General features: G+C 37.1%; 1 protein-coding gene across 7 annotated transcripts in view; it reads right to left on the bottom strand.

Annotated features, from left to right (window-relative positions):
• The window catches only part of LOC135219765 (mucin-2-like), a 275,746-nt gene that overhangs the window by 140,264 nt on the left and 110,715 nt on the right, over positions 1 to 24,767 (bottom strand). Inside the window, exon 1 of one of the 7 annotated variants that reach the window (XM_064256819.1) lies at positions 21,842 to 22,441. The exons of 1 other annotated variant lie outside the window; for it this stretch is intronic. The gene's annotated coding sequence lies outside the window, so the exon portion shown is untranslated. Of the gene's footprint in view, positions 1 to 3,198; positions 3,222 to 21,841; positions 22,442 to 24,767 lie in introns of those variants that run through there. 5 more of the 7 variants (XM_064256813.1, XM_064256815.1, XM_064256814.1 and 2 more) reach the window with 5 other exon arrangements.

Genomic DNA, 24,767 nt, shown 5'->3' with positions numbered 1-24,767 from the left:
TCTCTGTCACCATTGTATCATCAGCCCAAAGAGCGTACGTTCGAATCCTGGCCAAGACAGCTACGCTTACTACCATAGATAATTCCCCCTGGGTTCAAGTTATTCCCTAGGAAAGTGAAACCGTGTTGAGGAGGTAATTGTGGCTCACCATTTGAAAGCAAAGAAATGTCATGCTTCAAATAAAATCAGTGACAACTATCACATATTACCTACGTATGGATGAGAGAGAGAGAGAGAGAGAGAGAGAGAGAGAGAGAGAGAGAGAATTCGCTTATCATTCCATTTCCGCTCCTGAGCCAAAGGCATTACATGAAGTTCGGATAATTCGGCTGGCCCGATAAGCCAGCACTTTCCCCACCCCCCTACAACCACAGAGAGAGAGAGAGAGAGAGAGAGAGAGAGAGAGAGAGAGAGAGAGAGAGAGTTGGGGTATATGAACCGTATGCAAATACATACATCATTTCACATGCTTGGCAAATTAATTGCTAAACTACGACAAACGACTGCTAACGATCATTCAACTTCCGCCATAACTCTTTAAAAATGTGATTTGCACAAATGCTTCGGACTGGCATCATCATTATCATCATCATGTGACGGTTATCATTATCACAGGGAATTTTCGATCTGACTCGCCTCCACAATGACGGTGGAGGAAATACTCCTCATAAACTTTCATATTATGTTTTGTTGTGTTTCATCCGCGGAGCCTTCAATCGTCCAATCACGTTCCATAAGGATTTTGCTTGCGTGCAGACACACGTACACACAGTCATATTTTGAACTCTCTTTTTATGAAGTATTTGCAATTCAAAAACCGACATTATTTATTTCCTTAATAAACCTAAGCTTCACAGGCAGCGCGAAGGTAAGAAATTTGCACAAACAAACAAACAGACGGGAGTCCCATCCAGTGTTTCCCGAAGACTTGCGCTCTTCCGGACCCGGAAACGCCCACAAATAAACAGAAGGCCTCCACGCCGTCGGTAGTAGCCTAGTCCTAGTCTAGGGAAAATCAATCTCGTAAACATCTGGACGAATGGCAGTGTACCGTAATCGTCCAGAGTTTTCATGACATTGATCAATCATTACCACGAAGAGTCATCATTTCATGACTGACTTCGTCTAAAGCGGAAAACTTACGACAAATGACATGTGCAGGACAAGAAGTGCGCGATCCCATAACTCGTAAAAGAACTACTGAAAACCATACGATGAAAAATCGCTATCAAGAAACCAAACGAAAAAGGAAACAATATACAATAGAGAGCGACATCTTCACCTTGAATTCTTCGACGGCACTTGGCTCCGGCGAGGAACGTACCCTCGCACGAGGAGAAGACTAAGAAGAATATGGTACGAAGGTTCTGTTGACTTGGGTAAAAGATCGGACAGGGCCGAGAGGATAGGCCTATCTTTGCACCAGGACAAAAGGCGTAAAACGTATTCTCATCGCGTTTGAAGACGAAGAGCTCAACAACTGCGTCATCTAGAGGTGAAGGTTGTGCTGAAGAAAAGATGTGAGCAAAGAAATAGAAGAATATCAACAATTTATAGCAAAAGAAGGATTTAAATGAAGCCACCTTTCAAGGCAGAGAAAAGATGACGATGAGTTATATAAAGAAAAATAGACGGCTGACATAATCATGCAATGAAAGTCCATTAAATACAATTTTCAAACCCAAGCGCAGAGGGTACTACATACGAGGTTTTAAAGTAACTCAACGAATACAGACTCTGAAATGGCAACATACCAATTTATCTCGCTCAGACAAAAACAAGAAGTTCGACTAGAGAAGGAATGAATGAAAAAATGAACAAACAACTGACTCACAGCTGTCTCCTCACAGATATACAGTGGCCAACTGCCGCCCATCCCCGATTCCTAAGATTTGTTGTAAATTCCGTAGTATGGAAAAGAAATGAAATGATAAATAACTGCAGCATCAGTACCAGGGAAAGACAACCACTACTGAAATGAAATTACAAAGACAAATGACCGGCAACCCTTTTCAATCTGACGTTCAGATATGCTGCGACAATTAAAAGATCCCGTCTTGCTGCTTCAGTATTATATGATTTAACTAGTTTTGGCGAGCGAACATAGCTCATACAGAAACAGATATCTCTCTACTTATCCATAGTGTATATATATATGTGTGTGTATGTATATATATATATATATATATATACTTTTAATATATATATATAATGTGTATATATATAAATATTTTATTATATATTATACTATATTATATATATATATATATATATATTAAGTTATAAGAACGATACCACAGGAAAATGATAGGCAGAAATCCCAGCGCTTTCGTCTTTACTAAGACATTGTCAAGGAACGAAAGAAATACAGTTGGAGAGAGACTTATCAAGTAAACAAATCAAGAATTTTCAATAATATCGGCTACAGGTAACTAGAGATTGGAGTGGATTAAATCAAAGAGTACCTAAAGGTCCATTTTAATGAGGCCTCATAACCTCCGACAGAGTCCTGCGGTAATTCCTACCGCAATTAGCGTTCGAATTGAATTGAATCGGGTGTAGAGTTTAGCCCAAAGGCCAAGCACTGGGATCTATGAGGTCATTCAGCGCTGAAACGTGTAACAGGAAGAAAACCTCCCAGTTGCACCAAGAATCAATTGTTAGGAGAGGGTGGAAATGAAGAAGGAAGAAAGAGAATATAAAGATGCACAGTAAAAGAAACGAAAGGAGTTGCAGCTAGGGGCCGAAGGAAAGCTGCAAATAACCGTAAGTAATGCCTACAGGGCACCGCTTGAGGTGCACTGACGACACTATCGCCCTACGAAAAATTTGAGTTCGAAGGATTCAGATTTTTTAGCAATTGCCGATTTAATAGAAAGCAGGACCATCGCCCAGGAGAATTTTTCCCTTTCTAGGCCGAGGAACATATTAAGTATCAACATCTCTTATACTTGTATTTAGTACAAAGTTACAAATCATTTCAAAAGTCTTGACTAGTGGTTTTTTTTTCTGTTTAACTTGCAGTCTATAAGCTTATGAATCATCATCCAGAAATGGAGCGCAAGTAACCACTGACGCAATGACGGGACAAGAAGCGGAGAGGGTGGTGCGCCTCGGGAGGAGATCAACAGAGCTCAAACTTCCACAGGAGGCCACGAATGGCGACATCCGATTTGAACAGATGAGAAGAAAACTAACCTTCCACGAGACGAGAGAAATATTTTCGTTTTCACGACTTCGGCTGAAACGATCGGAAACCTCTGGCTTATTTCACTGGTGTCAGTCAACCTGTTATGAATAAAAGACATGACTGGAGTAACCCTCTCAAATTCAAGGACGCACTCATATCATATTTGAGCGGCCGGTTTGGCACTGAATGAGTGCAACTCAATTTACTCTTGCGTCGTGAGATTCATCAGGCTTAAAAAAACTGACATTTTGATTGTACCGCTATTGATGGCTGATGGGGTCGTCGAAGATGTTACATTTCGCTGCTCCCTGCATAACGGTGTGATCAAGAACACTCGTATTTGTTGTTATTCATTAAGGCATTCATATATTAAATGTGTTATTTACATATACTTAGTTTCAGTCAGTATTTGCTCTCAGATACTTTGTTTCATTTTCTGGTGTTTGTTATCAATTGGCGTATTTATATCTACTTAAAATTGACTGCGTTCATTTCTTCTCCTATGTTTTGATATTCACAAATAGGAATTCTATTTTAGGGAACTTATAGATATTCAAGTTCACGTCTTTCGAACTGCTACAAAAAATTAGAGGCTCAATAATAATAATAATAATAATAATAATAATAATAATAATAATAATAAAAGATCCTCTGGGACTATGGTATCAGAACGGATAGGGTGATACGTGCAAACAGACCAGACGTGACGTTGATTGACAAGTCAAGAAGAAAGTATCACTCATTGATGTCGCAATACCATGGGACACCAGAGTTGAAGAGAAAGAGAGGGAAAAAAATGGATAAGTATCAAGATCTGAAAATAGAAATAAGAAGGATATGGGGATATGCCAGTGGAAATCGTACCCATAATCATAGGAGCACTAGGCACGATCCCAAGATCCCTGAAAAGGAATCTAGAAAAAACTAGAGCTGAAAATGCTCCAGGGACTCAGGCAGAAGTGTGTGATCCTAGAAACGGCACACATAGTAAGAAGAGTGATGGACTCCTAAGGAGGCGGGATGCAACCCGGAACCCCACACTATAAATACCACCCAGTCGAATTGGAGGACTGTGATAGAACAAATAATAATAATAATGATAATAATAATAACATATTCAACGTTGGATACTAGTCTATTATTAAATATGAAAATATGAAGCGGGAAAATAATACATTTTATTAACGTTGCTCCGCTGTACTTTTCCCTCGAACAAAATGAAAACATATTTCAGTATCATTGTGCATTACTATGTCTTATTTACAATTCCTAAGATAGCAAAATGCAAGAAACTCAAAACGAAAAGCATGGAGCGCCAAATTCTCCACATGCATCAGTCGAGGTTAATTATAGTAGGTTTTATCAGGACAGGAGTGCCGATATGGCGTTTTTAAAATACGTCATGCTAATACAAGTCGTACTTCCAAAACATCTGAATATATCACAGATAGTCATGTCTCCGATATACCGCGTATTTGTCGCACATGCGCACTTAAGGAACACGCCCAGAAGTGTATGCAGTCAGTAGTGTAGTACGCTCCTCACGTCATATCAACAGCGGCCGAAGGCGACGAAGATGCACGTTCGCCTCAACAGCCTTTCGTGTTCATCATCTTGAAAACAAGAACTATTTATTCAAACAAGCACGAACCCATTTTGAATAGTTAACCATCACAACGTCGGTTTTCTTCCCCGAAAGCCACCTGAACGGCTATTCATTTTCAGGGTCAACAGCGACGTGGGTGTACATTCTGTGATCTGTTTCTGTAAGAGGCGCATATTACGTGTTGGAATAAGCAGGTTGGAGTTGCGTTGACCCCATAGCTCAAAAAGTAACGCTCTTGCCATTTGTTTCAAACACACCTTTCGGAACTGAATAGATTCTTTAAACAATAAAAATCTTGATTAATAACCGACTCTAACTGTAAATATTTTTTCTGGGCAGCCGGGCTGCTCTTCTGGCGCTTCTCTACCGGCACTGGGCCCCTCCCTCCCCGCTCCCCTCTCAGTCTTGAGTCTTCCCCAGAAAGTCAGTGGGGTTTGTGAACTCGAGAGTCATTCTCTTATCCTTCTACGTACTTTCCGTTTAAATATCTGGAAACTCCTATTTTCTTCTTGTTCTCTTTCTCTAGGCGCTTTTGGTATCAGGTACTTGGATGGTAGAAATGAATTCCCTAATCGTGTCGAGATGAAAGTCCTGTAATATCTATGAGTGGCTGCCTATTTGCTCAAGTTGATTACCGCGATGTATTAGACAGTGAACGCTACACACACAGGCATGGAAGCAGAGCCGCGGCACAAGTGGCTGCTGTTCTTCATTAACCTTTTTCACAGCATTAGTATTAGTAGTTTATCGTTAGAATCATGAAGAAGCTACGCCGTGTACATGGTGTAAAGATCATCGCCTTTTATTTCTATTAGCATCTTAACCACATCACAACGGTTAATAACAAATCCATTTAAATGTTAGGGATAGGTAGTATATTTCAAACCCCTTTAGTTCTGTCCATATGCCATAACAAATCATATTACTGAATCTCCCAACAAACTTACATTTACGGAATTATATATAAACACGACAGCTCGGGTGAATGTGACCAATGGATTTTTAACAACTTGTATCTACCATACACGGGCCCCTACAAAGAACAGTATTGCCTCAGCAAACTTGAACAAGAACATGCAGACAGGTATAAAAATACGGTCTTTTGATCGTTCGTTCTCTCTCTCCCCTCTCTGCCAAACAATGGGACGCACGAAAAGAAATTAATTATTCAGCAAATTCATGAAAAGTTGAAGCCACCAAGAGGATAAAATAAGGAACCGATTTCGAAAAAGCTGATCCCATCCATCCTCTGCCTTACCTTATATCCCTTGGAACCTTTTATCGAATAATTGGACAAATTATGACGGCAAGATAAAACAGAAGAGCAACGAACATTTCTAAGCACACATACTCTCGACTGTGCTGCAATGCAAGAAAGCCGATGCTCTACACATTCAAGAAAATAACCACAAAGACCACCTACACTTCACACATTTGCCATTATATACTATTACTATATATAATCAGGAAACGCAAATCTTCGCCTCACTTTTGCTGATACATGCTTCAGGCGAAGTTTAATATTCACACGGATATCTGGACGTACAGAACGAAGACACTTCCCCAATTTCGAAAAAGTGTACGGAAATCGCATTGAGGTTTTCGCTTTTTCATATCAGCACAACTATTAATATTATCCGCGCACCTGTCACACACAAGATGACCACGATATTCCCGAAACTTAGTATCTGCACTGTACTCTTAACTATCAAGGATACAGTGTTGCCCTGCTTTCTATTCTCCGATTTTCTGCAAAAACTGAGGCTACTCACAGGAAAAAATATATAAATACACATTACACTCTATATAGGATTACTATTATTAATATTCTAACCTTGGGATCTAGGGAAGCACAAGGATGCAAATCGTTATAAAAAGTATATCATCCTGATCGCCACTCCAAGACGTTTCCAAACAGATCTTGACTTTGTATTTTGGATTTCTGACGTCATACAAAGCATAAATATTTCTGCACTCGTGTTGGCGTTTCAGCATTTATACGAGTAAAATATTATTTCATTTTCCCTCAAGTACTCTCGTAAATGAGATGCATTTCTGTATTAATAATAATAATAATAATAATAATAATAATAATAAAATAATAATAATAATAATAATAATACCCGTGTCTCTTCATAAAACAATGTCTTGGGCAAACTTCAGCTGAGAGGAAGGAGCTCAGTGACCCCACCCAAAAATCAAGAGACCGTTACCGGGTTTTAAATTCAAAAGCAGATTGGCGCAAACACGTTTCGCATTGTAACCCGTGTCCTCCACAAAATGAAAGGCCTACAGCCCGGCCTGACCGTTCTCAGTCGTGGGCGGTAAAAGAAAAGCCAGTATCATTCAACAAAAATGACATACTCTAACAGTACTTGAGAAAAAAAAATACGGGCCACAAACAAATACTGATGAGTCAACAGTCATTCAAAAATCTTAACGCAAGTCTCAGAATACTTATGGAGGCGCTAAAAATAATAAAATAAAATAAAAGGAAAATAAGAAATACGAGATTAAATATGAGACAGAAATTTAATGTTTTGATGATGAAGTCTTCTACTGTTACCACCATCATTCGCTGCCACACAATCACACGAAAGCCTTACAATACACAAGCCACATAATAATTACAATAATTCAGCTACACCTTGTCAGTACGAAAATCAAGCAAATGAAAAAAAAATTATTAGTTACATTCATATATCAATGTAACTACTTCTGCGACATCGCCACAAGGTAAGTCACTTCTCCTTAGGCTACTTTTATCGAAACGTTCTCCTCCCAAGCCCTGTCGACTGTCCTGGATGGAAGCGTGGTCGGCTTGAGAGAGAGAGAAGAGAGAGAGAGAGAGAGAGAGAGAGAGAGAGAGAGAATAAGGTGGATTTCTCTCCAGTTACGCTCCTCAAGGTCTCGTGGACCAATTAGACACAATGAAAGTTGTTGGTGTGACCGCCGCTGACTGACTGACGCTCTGTTCAAGCCATATCTGTCGCTCTCTCCTCTCTCATGACCGTGTTTCTCTACATCCAGTCAAGAGGAGAGTTTGTACTGAACATACACATACATAATTGTGTGTGTGTATTTATATATACAACTTTGGTTTTCTCAAATTTCTCGTTTCTTTTATAGAAGTTTTACGCACATACGCCAATTTTAGCGCTCTCTCTCTCTCTCCTCTATATATATATATATATTTATATATATATATATATATATATATATATATATATATATTATTACATGTATACTATATTATATATATATATATATATATATATATATATATATATATAAATCATATATTATATATATAGTATTTTTATATACGAATGTTAACTAATTATAATATTAATAAATATATATATTATATTTATATATATATATATATAATCATTTATAGTATTTTTCAAAGAAATAAAAATGTTACAGATGGTTAATAATAATTCATTCTGAAAGCAGAATGAGTGGTTAGGTTAACAAGGCCCCATCCTATAGCAATCATATTCCGTTAAAATAAGTAAAACAACAGTTTCATTAAAATCCACATTTTTGTGCTTCAAGTCACCAAAAGGACGAAAATCTTGAGTGCATAAAATAAGGGATAAAATGCAGCAGAAATTCCTCAATATTCAATACCTCGACAGAGTCAAATGGAACAGGACTCTACAGTGTATATCGTGTGAAAGAGCATTATGATATGAACAACAAATTATTCTTAGTTCAAAGAAAGTAATGCTAAAACACACAGACACACACATATAAGCATGTATAAATCGTGTATATCTATGTATTTATTCATTCACCCCGACGTTGCTACGACGTTCTCCGACTGATCAAGGAAGTTAAACAACAGTGGTGTTAATCCATGGTCTGGTCAGTAATTGGATAGGTGATCGTCACGTGATGCCGGAAGTTATAATATATATCTAATATATATATATATATATATATATATATATATATATATATATATATATGAGAGCGTGTTACTGGGTGGCAGTAAACCTGTATCAAATCAAAACCGAAATTCCCCAATTGTTCCGTTCAGTGGCTTTATAAAGACTAAAATTTTCATTCCGCTTAAGTTTCATAATTAATTATATATATCCTATATATATATATATATATATATATATATATATATATATATATATATATATATATATATATATATTATATAAATAATATATATATATAATATATAATCCAACCAACCGCTTAGCGTGTTATTTCTTCTAAACTGTACAACATTAAGTTTAATGCATTGGGGCCGATGTAACAATTATAAAACTACCGCATTACATACACTTCTAAAACTGCAATAATAATGTACGGGAATCTTGTTCTAAGTCATCTAAGGCCACTCAGCGCTTCAAAGAATAACCGTTACAAGAGAACTAAAAATAAATATAATAAATAGAAAAAAAAACCGCATTGAGACTATGAACGTTCCCAACGCCCCTATACAGAAAAAAAAAATTAAAGTTAAAATAAAACACACCAAGAAAGAATCCAGCGACCAACATTCTCAAGACGGCAGAAGACAAGACCCCCTCGGAGAGAGAGAGAGAGAGAGAGAGAGAGAGAGAGAGAGAGAGAAATTCCGGGAACATCTTTTGTTTGTTGTGACCTTGAAACTTGGACGCCTCATTTTACTAAGGTCTGAGGAGTTTCTTAGATTCAAATCCCGATATATAATATCGGGATAAAATAACAGCGCTCACTGCGTTGCTGCACGTTAGTTGGTATAAACGTTTTCGAGAAGGAGACGAACATAACGGATACTTTGACGGCCTTACTGGGTACTACATATTTACGAGAAGACGGTTAGCGGCACAACGCTTGCCACCATTTAGTATTTCAGTTGTGACGGCCACACTGAAATATACTTTTATCAATAACGTAAAAACTGATACATACATACACACATATATATAATATATATATATATACTATATATATATACATACGTATAATATATATATATATATATATATATATATATATAATATAATATATGAATAAATAAAAATAAATATATGTATATAATATAAATATTATTTTTTATTTTATTATATAAATAAATAAATTAATAAATAAAAATATTATGTGTAATATATATAATACTATATATACATCTTACATATTATATTTTTTATATACTATATATATAATATACTTATAATGTATCTCTATATATATATATATATATATATATATTATATATATATATATAAATATATATATATATAATATATATATATTATATATATATATATTATATATATATATATAGTTGGAAGATGAAGACCCGCTTACCTGAAAACTACAAAGAGAGAGGCTGGAGATGAATGGAGATTTTTAGAAGACAAGACACAAGAAAGACATGAGTGGAGGAATTTCGTAAAGGCCTTTCGCATTACGCGGCGCTGGAGCCGAATATATATATATTGAAAATGATAGCTGGCGCTTAATCTGTTTTTCACTATTCTAAAAAAAAAAAAAAAAAAAAAAAAAAACACGCACACACAAGTAAATTCATTACTATAAAGCCGCTACCTTTTTTTCATCGACAATATTGTACTATTCAAACCTTTAATTTTCATAGCATTTGTTTCACTTCCGTACTTCTCGCATTTATATAACACAACAAAACCATGCATACACCGAAAATAATATAATGACATAAAAACCAACAGCGATAAAAATATATGACATAAAAACCACGAACATGTTTGCCTTAACATCTGTATAAGATTATATTTTTCTCCCCATCAACAAGAACTTATAACGGTAACGACAACTGCATTTCATTTTTCCTCTGCGCCTTCTCAACAATAATACCCACGTTCCTATACAATCCACTTTAAACGGTTATGGCTTCGTAAGGGAAAAAATAAGAATAATAAACCGTTCTTTAAAATTCACCCTCATTTCAACTAATAATAATAATAAAATAAAATAATAATAATAATAATAATAATAATAATAATAATAATAATAATAATAAAAACAAGGTCAGCCACAGCTCCAAACATTCATTCGATGGAGCCAATGAAATTTGCGAGACTGAAAGCGTCGCTTTTCGGTGCAGATTTGGACCAGAGCGTCACGGGGCATCGCAAACCAGAAACGGGAAAAATGTCTTCAAAGAGATTCTTTATGACCAAATGATGGCTATTTATCTTCCAATGCACGCCAGTATGCAAGCCGAAATAAAACGGAAATAGGTTACCCGCCATATGGGAAAAAATAAATAAATGTTGACAAACATTCTACTAACAGATTATATCATCAGAAAAATATAAGAAAAGAATGAACAAGATTTATGAGTATCTTTTAATCTTTACAAAAAAATTAAACGTACAAATAAACGGTCTATATCCCTAGTATTGTTAAAAAATATCCAATTACCTAAATTTAACATAAGCGCAATATATATATATAAATATATAAATATAATACACACACTCACACTCACACACACACACACACACACACACACATATATATATATATATATATATAATATATATATATATATAATATATATATATATTATATACACCAACTATTTAACAAGCCACATTTACTTGGGGCATTCCGGTCCTTCAGGTCTTCTTCTGCATCCTATTCAATTATCACCAGCGTTATTCGACTCTCCCCGGAACGCCCAGTATCTATTGGCATCGCAACGCAAAATTCCAAGAGTGTTCTTATTGATTAACAGACAACCGGAATTATACTGAAAGTGAGAAAATCAATGTGTCTGAAGTATTTGATCATGGATAATTGCTATATCCCTCTCAATACTGACAAGCGGAGGGAAAGAGAACTATAAAAAGAAAAGGAGAAAGAGAAAAAAGAAATGAAAAAAAATCTTCCCCCTCAAACGCCAGGCGTGAAGACAGACACCCACGACTCGCTCTCCCTTTAAGAAAAATATCCCGGCGCAAGGTACAAAATGTTGTGTCCGTTTATATTCTTCACAGGGAGCAGATGATATCGGATAGTATTTCTTACTCGAAATCGATATAATAATTGCGTCATCATCGATGACAAAAAAATTACATCAAGCAAAGAATTATACAAGGCTCTCTTAGACAAACGTACATTACAGAGCACACATGAATCGATCTCAAATCGTAAAATTATGCGGAAAATATATAAGCAAAATCCAAGTCATGAAAAAAATTACTCTGTAAAAATTACGTTTAATAACGGTGAAGACTTCTCAATAATAATAATAATAATAATAATAATAATAATAATAATAATAATAAAATAAAATAATAATAATAGCAGGACTTGAAAACAGCTGCAAGAATGGCCGATCGAAGCGGCTGCGCAAATTGGGTTAAAGAGAACACATAATTAGTCCTACACAGCGGGAATCTGATAAGGTTGGACGAGGGGCCGGGAAGAATTAGGGAGAAATCTGTGTGTGACAGAGAGAGAGAGAGAGAGAGAGAGAGAGAGAGAGAGAGAGAGAGAGAGAGAGAGAGAATTCAACGCAGCACTAAACGAAGAACACAATAGTAAATGTAGAATAAAAATCCTAATATAGGGTGAAATCATGGAAATACACTGTGCTGAAAAGGGGCTTATTTTTCATGTTGACGGGAAATGGCGGAGAAGAGGGGATACGAAGCCTAACCACTGTACATTTGCATTTTTCAGTTACATTTACTGAGATGAGATTGTCACCAAGGCGGTCGACTTCTTAATAAACTAGTTAAACCACTTAATCTTCAGAGCGAAACAAAGAAAGCCAACAAGCGATACTGAACGCGTGCATGCAATATCCAAAACATAGCTACTCTTGAGTGAAAGTGTACAAGAAGTGTGGCAGGAACTTGCAATTTGAGCCCGTCCTCCTGACAGACTAAAACTTCGTGCTAATAACTGACAAATTTCCACGCAAGAGTTGGCATTTTTAAGTAGACTAAATGCAAGACACCGTAATTTGTAATGCATTCTCATTTAAAGGTCCATAGAAATATTTTACGAAGAATCGTGAAAACGATACAAGAAACATGTCAGACTACATACATGAACACACGAAAACTAAGCTCATTGTAACCTCAATGGTAACTTTTGCAAAAGCAAGTTTCGCATCCCACCCAACTCGCGATACAGGGTTGATGAAGGGGTTATGTACAAAATCAGGACGAGGTTAAGCGCATGACCAGGGTTAGGCAATTCTAACCACCTTTGGTAACATTCGTGAATGACGTAGCGTAAAAAAATTTAGAAGTTTCACTGAGGCTGAATAAATAAGAGTCGCTTTCCTTTAGCTCTTAATACTGCGTCTTCTATCAACGTCGCAGCCAACACGAGCCAAGGATGTCGAGGACTTTTAGAGAAGTACTTGAATTGTTCATCTGCAGAAGTAGCAACAGACGAGTCATGCTGATCTAAGCGAGACACTGATCATGCAAGAGTAGCGAAACTTCTTCCCAAATAAGGCTAACAGAATCACTTCAGTTTCAGAAAGCAGCTAAACCTGGGAATAACAACCCACTATAAACAACTTTATCATTCTTGATGATCAACACTGAGGTCTCCCAAAAACCAAGATTACAGTCTGCATCTATTAGTTCTTTAACGATTCCATATTGGTAACGCTGCATTTCTAGTGCAAAAACAAATCCTTGTGACTCGGAGGCGCGCGAGCGCATGCATGAAAAGGAAGCAAGCAATCCCATGCAACATATGGGGGCGAGTGGTGCTTGTATACAATCCTGACCATGCATTTACAACCACTGGACCCCTCTCCTTCTCATCCACAAGAAAGGTTCGCACGAAAAAGAAAGGGAAAAAACGCAAGAATGGCTGGCGCGCATGCATGAACTGCTAACACGTGCCTCACTCATAAAGGCTTTTTAAACGATATGCATCACGGTATTCAATAGCTTCTCTCTCTCTCTCTCTCTCTCTCTCTCTCTGGTCATTCTCCAGGTGTTCCTAGAACTATTTATATAATTTACAAGTAAAAGCGCTTAGACTTTTTCAACCAGGTGGAAGAATAAAAAAAAAAGCTAAGATCTTGGCAACAAGATTAACTAAGAGTCTACACAAGGTTTCAAATACCCACACCCAGTAGAGGGGGAAAAGTGATAATAGCTTTTGAATATTACGAAGTTTGCAGCAACTGCTTGAGTTGAAAGCGGTTAATTGCATGGCCTTCCACACAATATACAACGGCATCTATTAGCAGATACCGCAGTTATTCAATTATATCAAAATCATGAGCATCTTCTCATAATTTAGCATAAGGGTAGATATACACTTCATAGATATACGTATATAATACACACACACACACATACCATTATGCTGAAATACATGTACTTATATAAGTGAATAACTGTGGTATCCGCTAATAGTTACCACCGTTTTGCATTGTGTGCAAGTCCATAAAATTAACCACATTGAAATCAAGCAATTGCTGCATACCTATATATATATATATATCTATACGTGTGTGCATAAAAAATATTCAAAGAGGATAAAGACAATAACAACGGCATTAGTACAAAATCTGAAAACATGCTTTCTGTTTACCCGGGGCCATTGTGCCTCTAAAAGCAAAAGCGGGTTTTTCTTTAACGCTCATAATTTCTAAATCAGGTCGGGAATATCCCCTCTCTTTTAACCTTCTCCTTCCTATTTGCTGGAAAAAAGTGGACTGAGTTTCGGTGAGCACACATATATCAATATATGTATACTATATATACACAATATGTTGTACAATATATATTAGAGAGAGCGTGTATAATGGTCAAACACAGTTTTTCTATCAAGACCAGACAAAATTCTTGATAAAATGAAATAAACCTATTGATCTTCTATAAGTTCTACATAAGATAGGGAATATCCCCTTCCTCTAAACCTTTTCTTCCCTGTTTGCTGAAAAAAATAGACTGGGTTGTATGTATATATATATATATATATATATATATATATATATATAATCATATGCATACATGTGTGCATACACACGCACACACACACACACACATATATAATATATACTAACGGGCCGTGTACCAAAGGCTTTTTATGAAAACCTGAAATAAATGTTGCTTGTTTTCTTTGGAAGTCAAGATTCCTCATTTATCTACCTACAGCACAAGGTAGAACATTCCCTCGTGACCGTCACCAAGAGCAACAATAAACTATTGCGGCCAGTTAAATGTCTTTAACTGATCTAAGACCAAAATAAAGAGCGGAGTTGCGTGGTAATTATGCTGCATCTTTAATAATAATGGTTCTTCCTGCACACTATAAATCTGGTCTCGACCATGGAGCGAGTTACAAATATCATCAGGCTACCCTTCACTTCCAGTCATGATCCAAGGAGTAATCATGCACCTAACCCCACAAAAGACACCTGCTCACCTTAGACTACCTCACCATCGGAGGAGAAGGAGGGAGAGGAAGAGAAGGGAGGGAGGGGAGAAGAGAGGAGAGGAGAGAGAAGATGGGATTAAAAGAGGAGGAATGAGATAGGATTAGAGGAAAAGATTACAAAACCATATACAAATCAGTTTGTAAAAGGCCTCCAAGTGTGTAACTGTAGTTAATCGTTTTTCAATGGCCTATTACTTTTTTTTCCTCCGAAAGGGGAATCGGGGAGAATATTTTAAAAAAGGCTGAGGGAAAAATTTTCCATCCCTTTGTTCATCGAGAGAGAGAGAGAGAGATGATAAAACAAAATCAGTTTGTAAGCCTTCAAGTAACTGTAGTATCGTTGCGCTAACTTTTTTTTTCCTCGAAAGAATCGAGAATATTAAAGGGGAGAAAAATCCTCTTCATCCGGAGGGAGAAAAAACTTGCTTTCTCTCCGCACGAGAGAGAGAGAGAGAGAGAGAGAGAGAGAGAGAAGAGAGATCAACGCCAGCCCATGAACCCAGCAGCCCAAACGCAGCCGTAGTAACCTCCCTCGAACCCCAAACATCACGTTACATAAGATGAAGCCTCAATGAGAAAATGTGTCATCCACGTGTCCCGAAGCCAATTTCAGGCAGTGATAAACAGTTTTGAAGTTCTTGTGATGCTCGTGCCAGAGCACATGTATCCGTGTCACTCAATGCATCCAGCAATTAAAGTTAGGGTTGGTATTTGCCTGGCAAGTAAACATGTAACGGACAAACACACGCACTCCTCCAGGAACTAAGATCTTAAGGATACATAGAATTGCGGTTTGCGTCATCAACTGAAGGCAACAAAGATTTATATGAAGGTGTGATACACAGCACTCTAGGATTTTTAACAAATACAGTAAATGCACGGTCTGGCTGTGCATTTGTGAGAGCACAAACATACATTATATATATATATATATATATATATATATATATATATATCTATATATATGTATGGTGTATATATATAATATATATATATATATATATAGCTATATACATATAAGTATATATATATATATATATATATATATATATATATAATATACACAGAGCATGTCTTTGAAAGGCGGTGGGGGGGGGGGGGGGTTTGTCCACAACTGACATTCACTAGGTTCGTGGTTCGGTCCCGCTACTAAATAACTAAAATATAAATGAATAAAACTGACTGTTGCGGTCACGTTTCAAACGAACGTCACCGGTCTGGCGCCATGCCTCTCAACTGGGAAATGGGTATAGCGAAAAAATATACTGAATTAATATTCACTGATAGAAGACGTTGTGGGCAACGACACTTACCTCATAAGCATGAGCGCCTGGGTTGGATTCTATTAACACAACTTTGCGTCTGTTGTTACAACAATTGATTATTTATCTACCAGGTATTTTGTAATTTTCCTTACTGAGAAAGATAACATTCTAACATTCTGGTCAACCCTTCAACTTTCTTATAATATATATATATATATATATATATATATATATATATAATATCTATATCATTATATATATATATATGTGTGTGTGTGTGTGTGTGTGTGGTGTGCGCGTGCGTGCGTGGTGTGTGTGTGTGTAACAGGCTGCCCCTAACGCAGTTACAGCAACTGACCCTTTCGTCTAGAAATACCCTTCACTCAGACGACCAGGAAGCTGGACTGAGTATTATATCTTATTATTATTATTATCTGGCAACTAAACCTTTTCCGTGACACACCTGAAGCTCCTCCAATTGTGTGACCAAGAAACAGTGTATAAAAAAGCGCCTAATATTCGACGTCACTTTGAGCCGGTCTCTCACCTACTCATCAGTTCCATCGTGAAGGATTTCGTAGTATTCAGAGGTTCATCTGTCGTTGTCCGGCTCCCCAAAGCCTTCAACAATTGCCAGTTATTTCTTGACAATTGGGTTGTGCCAAACCTCCGATATTCCATCACCGTACAGAAAATAGATGTCTGTTTAGCTGCGTAAGCCATTTGACAGCAATTAGGCTAATGGCAGTCACAGTGCAAAAGAAGCCAAAAATTGGGAAGGCTTTATAAACAAGCTATTTCCTTCGAAACATATTCAACTTCACTATATATATATATATATATATATATATACATATATATATATATATATATATATATAATATATATATATATATATATATATATATTCCAACCACAGAGTATGCCTTTAATACATAGCCACATCAAAACATTATGGCACCTGAATTATAAATATATATATATATATATATATATATCATCTATGATATATATATATATATAATATACTTTATATATATATTAGATAAATAGATAGATAACTGTGTCCGAATGAATGGCAGTACATTATAAGAACAGGAGTAATTAAGAGGCAAATGGAACCTCTATGCATGTCAAGTGTTGAAAAGCACAGCTTCTTCTGGAACGATACATATTGAAGCCGACTTCGTATTATACAGAAGAATAATTACCTCAGACTTCCTCGTTATTTCCCAACTATTTAACCTACTTCAAAAATTTGGTTCGACTTGCAATGGGAGGGTCATTCATCACTGGTACTTGCACTTTCCCTTATTTCTAAGTCATTACCATTTTTTTAAATTTCTGCAGCGGTCAATATGGATTTTTCAGAAAATCTGCCTATTCATAAATAAATAAAAAATTCTTAAAACCATTAGCTACATGTGTTCGTCATAAGCAGCTCTGGCAACTTCACGAATATGCCCTAAAGTAAATAGCCCTTTACACCACATGATGAGAAACGGCCGCTTATCAGCCTTCGCACCGAATAAAAAAAAAACAAAATAAATAAATAAACAATTAAAAAAAAAAAAAAAACAAAACAAAAAGAAGAGTCTTAAAGTTTAGTGAAATCAAGGGATATGTATATTTTGTAATCATACAGCGAACTGACTTCTAATAAAGCAACAATGAGACAAAAAAAAAAAAAAAAAAAAAAAAAAAAAAAAAAAAAAAAAACTGCCTTGTGCAGCATAAGGATTGTAACTTCGATTCTACAGTTGAGGGAAGCGCGTAGCTGTGAGGACCGTTCAGCTCTTCTCAGGAACCAAGTCCTTTTACAAAGGAAACACTTATTGCTGAGTATGTCAATATAATAAATATATAATATACAGCGTGAACGTTTGTGTATCTGTGAGAGCATGTTGCGGAGTAGGGAGGGAAGTGATGCACGGCATAAAAATTTCAAGGAATAGAAACTTTGCAGATCCCATTTCCCAGATAACAGAATAGTTAGCTATATGACGTCATACACGACAAACGATGAGACGGAAATGGAGATGTCCTTCGCACAAACTCCGGGAAAATAGTGCGTGATAGTGCTTGCGTGGCTCCAATGGACGCCAGAATAACTGGAAAACCCAGACCCCCTTGCGTGAGAACTGGGTGACCGGAGGCTGCAGACGAGTGGAGAATTGTGAAAGGAAAAGCACAAGAACGACATGAGTGGAGGAATTTCTCGGAGGCCTTTGCGTCACTTGAATAAATATACCTCATATCGATCACAAAATAAATCCTGTTATTGGGATAATATCAATAAACTGGTTCTTTTCCCAAACCAATTCTTCAACGACTGCTTAAATCGTTGCGCGGACATCGCAACGTCCCAAGAAATGCACTAATATCAATTATGCTTCGGAAGTAAGTTTGTTTGTTTGTTTGTATGGTGTTTTTACGAAGTATGGTCGATTAACATGTACTCTCTCATTCTATATATGTGCGGTATGATCTAGTCCCTAAGCAATACACGCACATATCTAAACATACAGACGCAACTAATTTCAGTAAACAGCATATAACACAAATATACAAAATATCCACAATACATCATTATATATATATATATATATATATATATATATATTATATATATACATATATATATCTATATAACATATATATTATATATATATAAAACATGCGTGTGCGCGTTTTTACTTGTATGTAATGAAATAGTGGGGCATTAGCGATTTTTTCAAAAATTGTCCAGAAGTAAAAAAAAAAAAAATTCTGGGGCAGCCATTTTCGTGACGTGTACCACTCCACACAATCCATCGAGGCCTTGGTTCTTATAAAAAAATCGATATGCTCGGGACTGACGATAAAGCATTTTAGTGGTGTACTTTACAAAGAATTAACTGACACATTAATACGCAAGAAACTTGTTTTTTGCCTACAAGTTTCTATCTATACTAACACTGTTACCTGAATCTTACTGACTTCATCACTAATGACAAAAATGATTACTTGTTGTATCACCGAGTCACAAATATCGCAAAAAAGCACGAAAACACACACTTACAGCTCAAACTAAAACTGCATTACACCAGTGGTGAAGTACCAGGGAGCATCACAGTCTAACTTAAATGAGTACGATGGGATCGAAGTCTACAGTGGTCAAAATGCACCACTACAGTAAATATTCGTACCTGTAATATGGTGTAGTTGGACAAATTCTACATATTTCTACTTTCATCATTCAGAAATAGACAAAGGATGATAAAATACCAGAACAACCAATCAACGGCTACTTTTCAATTGTCACGTGAAGCAAAAGTAAAATTCACGCTTGCACGAAAAGGGGCAGGTTCGTGAGGTACGTAAACATCCAATAAGACAAGACAACTAATAAAACAGCATAAAAATTCTAGGTAAGACAGACTTCTGGGTGATTTTAAGTCTAAGAATTATCAAATAAGAATGAACAGGCCCAGAGAGAGAGAGAGAGAGAGAGAGAGAGAGAGAGAGAGAGAGAGAGAGTCGGGTAGGGGGGTGGGGGTGGATTGAGAGGCGTGTGAGCTGACCCCCCGAACAGGTAGGTAAGTAAGCCCATGGCACTCAAAATCACCTGGGGTTACCCGAAGACCGCAGCAGGCGCGGAAAACGAAGTCTGATCTATATTATGACCACCTGATTTTGTGGAAACCTCAGCATAAGACAAAAAATCGCCTGCAATACACGACCAAATTGTATATTGGAAGGCAGTGGTTGTTTCTGTATACGGACTAGGATGTCTGCAAAGGTGGGTTCCCTAATGAGGGGTAATTGTTGTTGATAGTTATAGGATTGGGTTTCTGGGGGGTGAAGGAGGGGTGTAAGAGTTTTCTTGCCCTCCTCAACAACCCTCCCACTATTACTACCCACTACACAAGCAGAAACACACGTCAGTAGAGACCAATATTGAATGAGAGTGTTGTAAATAGTGGTAGTAGTGGGGGGAGGAAGAGTGGATGGGGGGAAGAGGGGGCGTGTCTACAGGGGCGGGGCCTTACAACCCGCCGACCAATAAGAAGGCAGAGATCTGTGGTGCCGCCCGTTTGACCAATCAGCCGGGCTCTCGCCCCACACATACAATTTGAGGGAATTTAGAAGTGAGTTTCTATATGTAGGAAGGTGGAGCTCACCCTCAGCTAGTGGCTCTCTCCTCCAGTATTCTTGTTGACTTCGTGACGAATACTTGGGAAACATATATTACTACAGGCTCCAGGAATAAAAACTAGTGCTCAAAAAGGACATTTTTCCAAGGAGACGTCCAACTACATCGGCGTAACCCGCGCGCCTCGCAGCCTACAACGTCACAGGCCCTCTGTGGCCCTATACCGAGGGCACTCCGTGTTGTGTGCTAGCCCAGACCTACCTTATACTCACTTAACCTGCATAAAATCTTTTGCAAGTGCCAACACCAATCTATTTACACCTGACAGTTAGCTATTATTTTCATATTCATATTTATTGTTTTCCATTTCCATCAAACTTTTGAAATAGCCTAGCCATTTTCATTTTGATAGTTATTTGATCTTTAGTAACATACATTCTGCAAGTTAGTTTTTATTCCGTATGTGCACATCATTTTCTCCCTATAGGATATGCTCACCAATGTCATAACCTTAGAACTTTGGACATTCGTACACATAACGCATATTTTCATACAATAGATAAAAATAACTATAAACGTACATGCACTTACATTGGCAAACTGATTTGCCTGTAAAAGTCTACCATGCACCATTTAATATAGTAAATTAACCCTTTCATGTAACTTGTTGCCCTTAGTCACTCAAGATCAATACATATATGCAAAGTTAAAATGTGATTTTGGATGTAACTGAACAGTTAACATTTTGGCGACATAACCGAAAATAATAATCCCAGATTACTGAATGCCAATACTAACGCCTTAAAAGTTCATTTAAGATCCATAATTACACGGTAAATTTCATACGCAACTAACACCTAACCCAGTAGGCAGATATTTAGCCTAACCTTGTATAGGATTTCTGTCGCTGAGATTTGGCAGCATAATAATACATCTAGGCCTTGGCTCCGTACTAAACCCAGCAACTACAACTTCTGATTATTCATAACTGATTGCGCAACATGCATCAATAACACCGATATATTGCACATTCTTCCCACAGAAAAAGGCAGGAAGAACCAATATTGCACGGGGAATAAAGCCTTGGGAAAAGCGATTATCCATTTTCTGTAACGAAGCTGGCGGGAACACGGTAACAAAATTCACTCGATAAAATAATCGACAAAACAAGTCACATCGGATTAACTAGCCTATGCACGTTCCTAGATTTCCTTAAAGCTACTCCTTACCTACTTATGACGGAATAACGGCTAAACGTAAACACTATACGTGAGATTTGAACAAAACAGCTTAAAGCAAATATTAGCGTTGATAAAAACACCAAACATTTCTCTCTTCTTCGGCGGCTTGACAAACACACGCCGCTCCTCCGAGCACTATAAACCCTCACGACGCACAACAACACATACACACACAACACACACCACCAAACACAAGGGGAAGGAAAATATTAATTTCCTTTATCTTCTTCCGAACCTCCTTTTTCACCTTTATCACAGTCCACTTTTTCACTGCAGGAGATGGTTAGGCGTTTGTTTGCTACTCGGCCATGTCTGAAATTTGTGTTTTGCCTCATATTTTTATCAGTAAAATAATAATCAAGAGACACTCACCCATCCTCTAACGTTCCAGGGTGCTACGGGGGCCCCAACACCTGCAACACGGGCTCCCTCTACCGTTCTTGCTTCGCGCCGCCCGTTTTGTTACTATCGTTCATTTATGCAGGCCATGACGATCCTTATGACGTCGAGTGTTGTGTCTAACGGGTGATTAAATCATACTCGAGCGTCATGTGGTGGTTAGAGGGCGTTGGAAAGCTCCTTTCTCATTTTATTAACGTTACATCTCAGGTTAAGCCTATTATCGTGCAGTCTGTTTTGATCTGGCGGATCCATGACGTCATGGAGAAAGCTCCGCCCAATTGATGTTCTCCCCTAGCTCCCTCCTCTTTCTCTAACTCGTACATTCGTTTAGCCTTCCTTCGGTGACTCATTTCTGCATGTTATCAAACCCTGAGGAGGTTAATGCAAACTGATACCAAAAAAGAAAGCAGTCTTTTGTATGGTTTTTTAATGACGTCATCAACAAAAGCATCAGCATCATTGTGCCGAGGGCGGATGGGTAGGGAGTCGTACAGCAGTGATCCTCAGCCTTCGTTTCTTGAAGTTTGACACTTTGCTTGCTTAGATAAGAGATTATATCGTTATCGCCAAGATGCTGAAACTTTCTCTTGCCCATCTTCTCAATTTAGCTTAATGAAGATGACACTGCGTGATACTAATCGCACGTCCGGCATTGCAGTCATGCCGGCTGGTGCTTACGTGCATTACATATTGCATTTCATAAATTTCAACTCTTAATGTACCTCTAATACACATAAATTACTGCCCATGTTACCAGAATGGTGTATGGGAACAGAATGAGAGCCCTAGCATAGAGCATCTAGAAAATTGCAAGTAGAAATGCTAGCTCTCCAAATATCATTTCCTGACAAGAGGCACAACCAACCAATGAGAAGGGAGGGTGGGCGGGGCCAACTAGTGACGTCACACTTGAACCGCGCATGGCTTTAGTGAATTCTTGGCAGAACTAAGTTTGAATGTAGTGTTTTAAGTTCTTTATTTTCCACATAGAATTAACCCGTTTATGTTGACGAGTTGCGAAAAACACAACCTTTATACTGTGTCAACAGCAGTGAGAAACAGCCAAGACTAAAAATTGACTTGCGGAGAGTGGGAAATATATCCAAACCTCTAGAGGGCAACTACGTCCTCCCCTGTCGACCTTCAACCCCACCCCCTCCAAGTGAAAAACAGCTGACGTGCGTCTGCCCTTCCTTTCGTAGTAATCTTCCTAAACCTGTTTACTTCTATATATCTCTTGTAGAACCACATTACTCAAGGAAATAAACCTTAGGAACGTTCGCAGTCACAGGGAGAACACATGTGGGAGGCAACGCGAATTCCAAAAGTGGGATATATGTTAAGCGCAACTCGCATGCATCACTAGATTTAAACTCTGTCATGATCTAAATGATATCTTCTCAATCATTCAACAGTTTAGCATTCCTTCTCAACTAAATACATTGAAATTTTCTCCCATTTAGATTAAAAGCCATTTATTATGGATATTCCTTGTTTTGCAAGACCAACGTTACAGAAAACGTGGTTTTCACTTAATGTAGCTACATTATGTTTGGCCGTCAATATGGCGTGAAGCCTCTTCATAGCTGCTTTGCTAGTCCTCATTTTCGGCAGAGCAGATCAGATAACAAAGCAGCAAGAATAAAGTCCAAGTAATATTGCGTACATATTGCAGATGAAAGTGTGGGGAAAAAAAAAAGAGGACGTAATAAAAAATAATATATATATATATATATATATATATATATATATATATATATATATATATATATATATATATATATATATATCCCAGTGCCCAGTATGCACATGTTATAGGGCTATTTAGTAAATAACTTAAAAGATTTTTACTTTCCTTCAGGCTTTCTAATACATTTGCTCGAGCTGTGTATTCTTATCTACGTAGAAGAGCACTGTATGTCCGGTATACGCACATCGTTATGTGTACTATCCTTATTTACACAGCTTCTCTCTCTCTCTCTCTTCTCTCTCTCTCTCTCTGAAGGCCCAGGTTCGAATCCTGGCCAAGGCCAAATCAGTTACGTTATGATTACTTTTAAATGTCAGTTTTGTTCAAGGTATTGAATAATATAATTATATATATATATATTATATATATATATTCTATATATATATATATATATATGTATATATGTGTGTGTGTATGTATATAATTTTCTCCATGGGACTGATTGATTTACATCTATTAAAAATTGGTTTTCATCGAATTTACATTTGTAACTATGCGCGCGCGCCCACACACACACATATATATATTATATTTTATTATATATATATATATATATATATTTATATTATATATATTTATATATACATACACACACACACACACACACACCAATAACACAGTGGTAGAATGCACGTGGTATTATTACTAATCCCATCACCAGGCTGAGAAAATGGTTGGTTATAAAGATTATAAATACATTTTAGCAAGAAAAAATCCAATTTTATGTACAACGACAATATTCATATGGTGTTAACAGTATGA

Source organism: Macrobrachium nipponense, chromosome 1, assembly GCF_015104395.2.
Source record: "Macrobrachium nipponense isolate FS-2020 chromosome 1, ASM1510439v2, whole genome shotgun sequence".
Taxonomy (NCBI): domain Eukaryota; kingdom Metazoa; phylum Arthropoda; class Malacostraca; order Decapoda; family Palaemonidae; genus Macrobrachium; species Macrobrachium nipponense.
The sequence above is the reverse complement of the archived record's forward strand: the minus strand, read 5'-3'. Positions and strand labels throughout refer to the sequence as shown.